The sequence below is a fragment of the Euprymna scolopes genome, chromosome 45 (genome assembly GCF_053919585.1).
Source record: "Euprymna scolopes isolate OS-2025 chromosome 45, ASM5391958v1, whole genome shotgun sequence".
NCBI classification, from domain to species: domain Eukaryota; kingdom Metazoa; phylum Mollusca; class Cephalopoda; order Sepiida; family Sepiolidae; genus Euprymna; species Euprymna scolopes.
The window spans coordinates 66,020,640-66,029,724 of NC_136526.1; the positions used below are offsets into that span (position 1 = coordinate 66,020,640).

The 9,085-nt window shown below is 33.3% G+C and overlaps 1 long non-coding RNA gene across 1 annotated transcript; it reads right to left on the reverse strand.

Moving 5' to 3' along the window:
* Nucleotides 1-574: 574 nt before the first annotated feature.
* Nucleotides 575-8,773, reverse strand: LOC145269859 (uncharacterized). The gene is made up of 2 exons (XR_013865272.1): nucleotides 8,397-8,773; nucleotides 575-1,584 (listed from the first exon to the last, which is right to left on the reverse strand). It is a non-coding gene; the product is annotated as an uncharacterized LOC145269859 (long non-coding RNA).
* Nucleotides 8,774-9,085: the final 312 nt, after the last annotated feature.

A 9,085-nucleotide genomic window follows, 5' to 3' on the forward strand; every position in this document is an offset into this window, starting at 1 on the left:
GACAAATCTTCGTCAAAGCTAATGAGGCTTAGCCATAGAGAGGAGATTAGTGTGATTATTCTTCTTTTTTTTTTTTACGTGGTGGTCACCACTTATCAAGGCCCGGAAGCCACTCAGGGATAAGGGTTATTGCAAGTACAGTACGTTAGTGTGAAGATTTGATGAAGTGTTTACTTAAGGGGGCGGTTCATTAGGAATTTGTTAACGTTGGACTTGAAGACATCCAGGTTGTAGTCAGGTGGGAAGCAGGCAGACGAAGATGAGACAGTAGATGAAGATGAGACATTCCATAAGATGCCAGATATTTACCTATCATATGTATCCATTTAAACAATACTCCATGCGTGGGTAAATGGCGGTTTTGTAGAGGGATAGGACACTCATTCATCTAAGTGTTGTTATTTGTGGCAACATCAGTGTGCATTGTCATGTGTCTTTTTAAATGCGAATTCCTTGTGTATGAGGCGTCACAAACGTTACACTTATAAGGCTTTTCGCCTGTGTGTGTTGCCATATGTCTTTTGAGATGTGGATTGCGTAAGAATTTCAAACCACACATTTGACATTCGTATCGTTTTTCTCCAGAGTGTGTGCGTTCGTGCGCCTTTAAATTCGATTTGTCTGTAAACGATGCATCGCACACGTCGCAGCCGAACGGTTTCTCACCACTGTGTGTCCTCATGTGTATCTTTAAATACGACTTGAACGTGAACGAAGAACCGCATAATTCACAATGATGAGGTTTCACACCTGTGTGCGTTTGCAGGTGCGTCTTTAACCGGGACGGAGTTGTAAATGCCAATCCGCAGACGTCACAAATATTTGGACGATCACCCGTGTGCACCTGGACATGTGTCTTCAACCGAAACGACGTCACAAACGAGGATCCACACACCTCGCAGGAATACGGTCTCTCTCCACTGTGGATGCGCAGATGTGTCTTCAGGTCAGACATTTTTATGAAAGATGAGTCGCACACATCGCAAGGGTATGGTCTCTCTCCACTGTGGACGCGGAGGTGCACTTTTAGACCGGTCGTGTTGATGAACGATGCATCGCACACCTGGCACAAATATGGACGCTCACCAGTATGCGTTCGAACATGAACGGTCAACGTCGATTTTGTTCGAAAAGATGAACCACAAACTTTGCACGAAAATGGTTTTTCACCAGTGTGTGTGCGCATGTGGATTTTCAGATTTTCTTTTCGTGCAAATTTTGAGCAACATACATCGCATACAAAATATGTCTTTTTATCCACAGCTTGTGTTTGCATTGTTGTTGTTGTTGTTATCAGTCGATTGAAATTTAAGTGACAGTAGCAATCCTCACATCTAAAATAATGCAGTATTTAGTATATAAACACAGAATATGAACACAAGTTGCCTTTATGCTTCTTCAGTTATTTTTCTGTTCCCTCTGTATGAATAACTTTATTTAACAACTTGTGTTTGCATCAATGTTGTTATAAGTCACCTGAGATTTAAGCAACATCAATAATCCTCACGCTTAAAATGGTGAAGTTTCTTCTTTTGTATATGAATACAAGATGACTTCAGCATTCTTCAGTTATTTTTCTGTTCCCTGGAAATAAAGAAGACATTTTTTTTAACAATAATAAAATTCACAATAATAAAATCTAAATATAAAGTATACAATTTCTTCGATTCAAACAATTATATTTGAAAACGTTTGATAAAAATTAGAGTCTTCTCTGCAGTTTGCGTTTGTATCATTATAAATAAACTAATATTTAAGTGACAATAGTAATCCTCACATCTAAAATAATGCAGTTTCTTATAAACATATGTTATATAAACACAGTATATGAACACAAGTTGCCTTTATGCTTCTTCAGTTATTTTTCTGTACCGTCGAAATTTTTTATTTAGCAAAATTCACAAAATATGTTTTCTCTGCAGCTTGCGGTGGCATTGTCATTATAGGTCAACTGAGACTCAATAATATTTAACCTTAGAAAACAAGGCTTTTAAAAGAAGAAAATATTGAAAGAAAAAAAAATTAAGTTTAGATATTTTATTACTATTCTTTGTTTTCAAGTCCGACAAATATTTTTTTCATTGGTTTTGAAGCAAAATAAATTCTTGTTTTTGCTCGATTTTATTAATTCAATAATTATCTCTTATATTATTTTTTGTGCATTTCATATTTTTTACATATTTGAAAATGTTAATTAAATATGATTTTACATATTTTTACATATTTAAAAATCTTAACTTGAATATAATTTGCTAGATTTTTACATATTTGTAAATCTTAACTTAAATATAATTTTATACATTTTTACATATTTGTAAATTCTTATTTAAATATGATTTTACATATTTTAAAATCTTAACTTAAACATAAATTTATGTTTTTACATTTTTTTTAAAAGTATGTGAACCCGATCTCATCCCAGCTGTGCTATTAAAAAAATACTCTGCTGAGGTTGCTCCAGTTCTCTCCAAACTTTACAATAATGCCTTAACGAATCTTGCTTTCCTGGCTGCTGGAAAACCGCTTCTGTGGTACCAGTCTTCAAGAATTCTGGTGAAAGAACTGACCCACTAAATTATCGCCCCATTAGCCTCCTCCCTCTTTTCAACAAAATATTTGAGTCTTTAGTTAATCAAGCCCTGGTTCAACACCTAACAGCTGCTAAACTCCTGACCGACAAACAATATGGATTTAGGCAAGCCCGTTCCACAGCAGATATCTTAACTGTAGTCTTTGAATGTATATACTGTTCACTGGACAAAACAGGGGAGGGTAGAGCGGTATCTAAGGCTTTTGACAGGGTATGGCACAATGGTCTTCTAAGGAAAATTAGATCATATGGTATCACTGGAAGAATACATAATGTAATTAAATCCTTCTTAAGTAATAGAAAAATCAAAGTTGTCCTCGACGGACATACATCCAAACAATATGACATAAATGCGGGAGTACCTTAGGGATCTATCCTTGGACCTCTATTATTCCTGATATTCATAAATGACCTCCCTGATAAAATTGTTTCGGAGATGGGTATATTTACTGATGACACCACTTTCTATAACAGGCATGGGGGGAAAACAAATCACACATATCCAAGGAAATGGCAGAAACACTAGAGGGTGACCTCCAATCTGTAGTGGGATGGGGACAAAAATGGATGGTCACATTTAATGCTGCCAAGACTAAGCTTGTTTCCGTCAATAACTACAAGAAACCGTCTCTACCACCAATAGCAATGGCCAAAAACACATTAGCTGAAAGTACTTTCTTTAAACTCCTCACCCTAACGTTTACAGGGAACATGAACTGGAATAGATACATTGAGAGCATTCCCAAGGCTGCTGCAAAGAAGGTGGGCTCTCTCTACCGTGCTAGAAAACTACTTACGCCTGAAAGTATCCTGTACCTCTATAAAGCCACCATTCGCCCATGTATGGAGTACTGTTGTCACATTTGGACAGGGTTCAAAAGAGAGTCGCCAACCTGATAGGTCCTGAACTGTCATCTAGGTTTCAGCCTCTGTCCCATCGATGAAATGCTGCATGCCTCTGCCCGTTCTACAAATACTTTAATGGTGAATGCTTTGATGAACTACAAGCACTTGTGCCTCCTTAAGATGACTACCCCCAACAAACCCGACAAGCAACTAAGTCCCACCCCTTTACAGTAGAGATCCCTAGGGGTAAGAAAGCCTTTTATTCCAATAGTTTCTTCCCCAGAACTGCAAGTCTTTGGAACTCCTTTTCGGGATTCTGTTTTCCCAACTGTACTGACATGCAGAGGTGTCAATGTAATGTGAACAAACATCTTGCTACTCATCTCCCTTCATAATGCCCCTGCAACTTATGTCCCCGATAGTAGCCCCCTACTTCAAAGTGGCACTGTGCCTTGTTTGGGGTGAAAATTGATTTTAAAAAAAAGAAGCATATTTGTAAATCTTAACTCAGGTGAATTTTGTTTTCTACGTTTATTATTTGTCTCTTTTTATTGTTTCTTATTTTCTTGTCCTTTAGACAGATTCTAATTGTATCACCTTGTTTGTAACTGAAAGGGACCCGTGAGTATTAAGAATTTATTGTTCTTGAACTCCTCCTGTCAGGCTCCTTCTCCTCCATAATCAATGTTTGGCACAGTAAGAACTAAATATCATTTATTGTTCTATATAATGTACATTATTTATCTTTTTTCTGCAGCAAATGTCAATTATAGAGGGAAGCCATTTTTACTATCAGTAACAAATTATACCATAATGACATAATATTATAACACCATAATACCATAACATATCATAATGACACAATACTATAACACCATAATGACATAATACTATAACACCATAATGCCATACCATAATACCATATTACCATAACATAATACCATAACATATACCATAACACCATATTAACATATATAATAACATAATACCATAACAATGCATAATACCATATACCATAATAACATAACAACATATACCATAATACCATAACATATATCATAATACCATAATAACATATATCATAATACCATAATAACATATATCATAATACCATAATAACATATACCATAATAACATATATCATAATACCATATATCATAATACCATAACAACATATATCATAATACCATAACAAGATATACCATAATAACATATACCATAACATATTAACATATATAATCACATAATAACATACCATAACATATACCATAATAACATATTATAATACCATATTAACCTATACTATAATACCATAATAACCTATACCATAATACCATAACAACATACTATAATACCATAACATATAATATAATATCATAATATATATCATAATATAATACCATAACAACATATACTATAATACCATAATAATATATATCATAATAATATAATGACATAATACCATAATAATAATAACATAGTAATAATAATAACATAGTAATAATAACAGCATACCATATTAAGATTGATACATGTTTTAGTCTAACAATACTAACTAATTGTTCAAAGTTGATAGTTTTATTCAAATAGAAATTGCCATGGAAAGAAATAGAGAATGTCTGAAAACGCAGATAATGTAAGGGAGTTACACATTTTCTCTATGACTCGTGAGACGGAAATCTGCTAACAAAGAGTTCTAAGCGGATAGATAGCACAGAACGCAGAAAAAAAGTAAATAAAATAAAATAATAAAATAAAAATTTTGAATATTTACAGTTTAGAAATTTAGTTTTAAGTAGGATAATTTTTTATCGACGCCTAAACCTAAACACAAATTCCATGAACAAGGTTTCTTTCCTAGAACTGATCATTTGTCGAACTCTGTTCAACTGGCTTGCTTTCCAGCTGACTAAAACATAGTCGTCTTCAAGTCCAATGTAAACAAGTTGAATTGCCCCTTAAATAATCAAATTATGCCCGATTGTATTTGCGTATGACTATATTACATACATGCTGACTAAAACATAGTCGTCTTCAAGTCCAATGTAAACAAGTTGAATTGCCCCTTAAATAATCAAATTATGCCCGATTGTATTTGCGTATGACTATATTACATACATGCTGACTAAAACATGGTCGTCTTCAAGTCCAATGTAAACAAGTTGAATTGCCCCTTAAATAATCAAATTATGCTCGATTGTATTTGCGTATGACTATATTACATACATGCTGACTAAAACATAGTCGTCTTCAAGTCCAATGTAAACAAGTTGAATTGCCCCCTAAATAATCAAATTATGCCCGAATGTATTTGCGTATGACTATAGTACATACATGCTGACTAAAACATGGTCGTCTTCAAGTCCAATGTAAACAAGTTACATGCTATATACATCAAATAACGAGTTATCTCCCCTTGACTGGGATTACTCCCACCATCACTATTGCCTGCAACCTCCCACCACACAATCACGTGGTATATCGTAGTAGCAAAAACTACTAGTCTTTCTTTAGTATTAATATGAGAACAGTAGTCTGAAGGATTGAAATAAAATGAATTGGCCGAGACATGCAAGCGATAAACTGTGGAGTCAAATAGTTTGACACACAAAATAAACACTGGAACCCTAACCCTAAATTAATCTTGCCATTTTGCAGTATAGACAACAAAACGAAAAAGAGGTAAAAAAAAAAACAAACGCTACCGAAGGTAAGATTATTATTCTACCTACTTAAATAACGTTTTTGTTTTAACTTATTTTAAAGTGTTTATTTCATTTGAAACATAAGTAATGCAAAGTCTTAAGTTAGAACAAGAAAAATTTATAGACAACATTAGGCAGTCACTTGGAGTCTTGATAATCGCTCAGATATTGAAAATTAAGCAAAATATTGGCAGAAATTCATCCAATAAACATCACCAATCGTGAGTAAATCTAATGTTTAACTTGCGATTTTGAGCGATTATCAAAACTCTCCAGATAACTGTCTAATGTCTGTGATTTTTTTTTATTATTAGAACTTCAGGTTTGGCACTACTTGTGTTTCGAACTAAATAAACGCTAAATTATTTTATTACTGGAATCCTTTGAAATGAGTAATTATTTTATTACAGGAATCCTTTGAAATGAGTAATTTGCATATTTTTTTTATTTGCAAACTATTATCCTCATCTTTATAGTCGTTGTTTCATGACGTTTCGGACAACTATTCCACTGGACTTCGTCGGGTGTTTAACCGCAACGGGATAGGTTGGTTGGTTATTTTTGTTTTACGGCATATCAACCCTTTTCAGGTTATTTAATGCTGAATCCGGTGATTTTGAATAAAATTTTTTTAATAGAATATATTTGTTTTTTGCAAGTCAGTTTCTATTTAACCCATAGATGGAACCCTAACAGGTACTACCACTCCGGGTCAGAGTGGACCTGGGAGCAATGGGAATTAAAGGGTGGCTCTACACTCCCCAGAGCCCGCAAGCTGGGGCCTTACCATCGGATATAGTTTAAGGTCATATCCAGGACCGCTACGGGATAGGAATGCCGAGTTTCTTAACAATATTAGGATACAGTTTAAGAGCATTCCTATCCCGTCATTACGCATGTTTACGGAGAAAAATAAAAAATAAAAAAATAGCTGCGACAACCATTATTATAAAAAAAAAATGCGTGAAAATGGGCGAATACAGTGTTTATTTTGATATTTTAAAGTGATATTGAAGCCTTTAAACTTTCACCAAACAATTTAATAAACAAGAGATGCCTAAAAAGAAAAATGGGCACTTGTAGTTTAGTCAAGACATTAAAAAATGAAAATATCGAAAAAAATTTTAATTGTACGTATCCGTTATGGATTGAAGTTCTCCAAAAAAAAAAAAAAAAAAAAAAAAAAAAATTCTCTTAATTTCATCAAGTAGTTTTTATTTTACACCGAAAAAACAATTTGTTATAATACTGAGCAAAAGGTTCGATTTTTAGGAAGAAAAGTTAGTATTAAAGATGGGGAGGGAGTGTCGACGCTTTACATGGAGTTATCTTCCCGTGTCATTTCTAAAATTCAAACAAAAATTTTAAACAAATCCAAGATGTCTGCCTTCAACGCGCTCTCATAAAAACGTGTTTTTCCGCTGTAAAAAAAAAAAAAAAAAAAAAAAAAAACTACTCGATCAAATTAAGTGAAATTTTTTTCCGGAGATCTTCATGTCAAAACGGATACAGGGGTTGTATTACTGTACACATAGATTCGAAAAAGTTGTCAAAAAACAAATATATAACAAATAAATGTTATCAAAGGCAAGATAAGTTACTTTTCTACCAAACTGGATACATTTTTTGTGTTTTTATTCAATGTAACATGTTTATTCAGCTCGAAAAACATGCAGTGTCACGGTAACATATATTGAGCGAATTTATTTCTAACAGTATTTTGTCTAGTTTATTATTTATAACATCTTTTCCTGAACTTACCGTTTTAAAGAGAGAGTCGGGCGCCATTTTGAATTTTCCAATACACCGGTAAACACTGGATGTTTTTCGAGCTGAATAAACATGTTACATTGAATAAAAACACGAAAAATATATCCAGTTAGGTTGAAAAGTAACTTATCTTGCCGTTGATAACATTTATTTGTTATATATTTGTTTTTTGACAACTTTTTCGAATCTATGTGCACAGTAATACAAACCCAAAAATTCTTATATAACTATTCTGCACAAGAACCGAAAAAAAACAAAAAAAAAAACGGTGCTAATGCATGTACTGGATCCACGCTATCTTTTAAATCGTATTTCCAAGTTTGATTAAAGTTTTATGTTTTTAATTCAATTGTAAGGTTAAAATACAGAATAGGTACAAAACACCCTCCCCATGTTAAGAATGGCTTTTTAAATAATAACGTTATTATTTCAGCACGGATCAATAAGTGCATGCATGAGTACCAAAAGCAAAGAAATTTACTCACCTTGTTTCAATATTGTGTGTGTGTGTGTGTGTGTGTGTGTATCTATATGTGTGTGTGTGTGTGTTTTTGTTAGCAATACTTTTTGAATGCATTCAATTATGTATACGAAAGTGCATTTTTACCTAGATGCGAGTTTGGGAACAATTTTCGCTTTGAACAACAAATAAATAAATGGGGAGTGGCATAAGTATTGTTTTAACTGACACGTGTTTCGCCGTCTACGACTCGCCAGACTGGCCGAATCTATCGAGATTCGAAATGTACAACGTATAAACTTTTATTATTATTTTTTGTTTTTGTCTTTGTTTTTAATATCAGCAAATCTTGAATATCTACGAAAATGTATCCGCTTAAAACTCTTCTCTACTACTTTTTAAAATAAAATATTATGAATTATCTCCCTTCATTGACCACTCTTCAATTGAGGAGTTTTTCTTTTTTCTAATAAAAAAAACAAAAAAAAACACAGACTATTTTTTTTATTTTGCTTTTCCTGAAGATAAACAAAGGCGAACTAAAAGAAACAAAAATAATACGGTTATCAATAATTCGTGTAATCAACAGGAAGTTAGCATTTACCGGAAGTAGATGGTCATAGCAAAATTCTTGTTCCCTGATGAAAACAGTTCCGAGTGATTGACTTTAAATATAATATATAAGAATACCCGTTTATTTACTTTAATAAATGT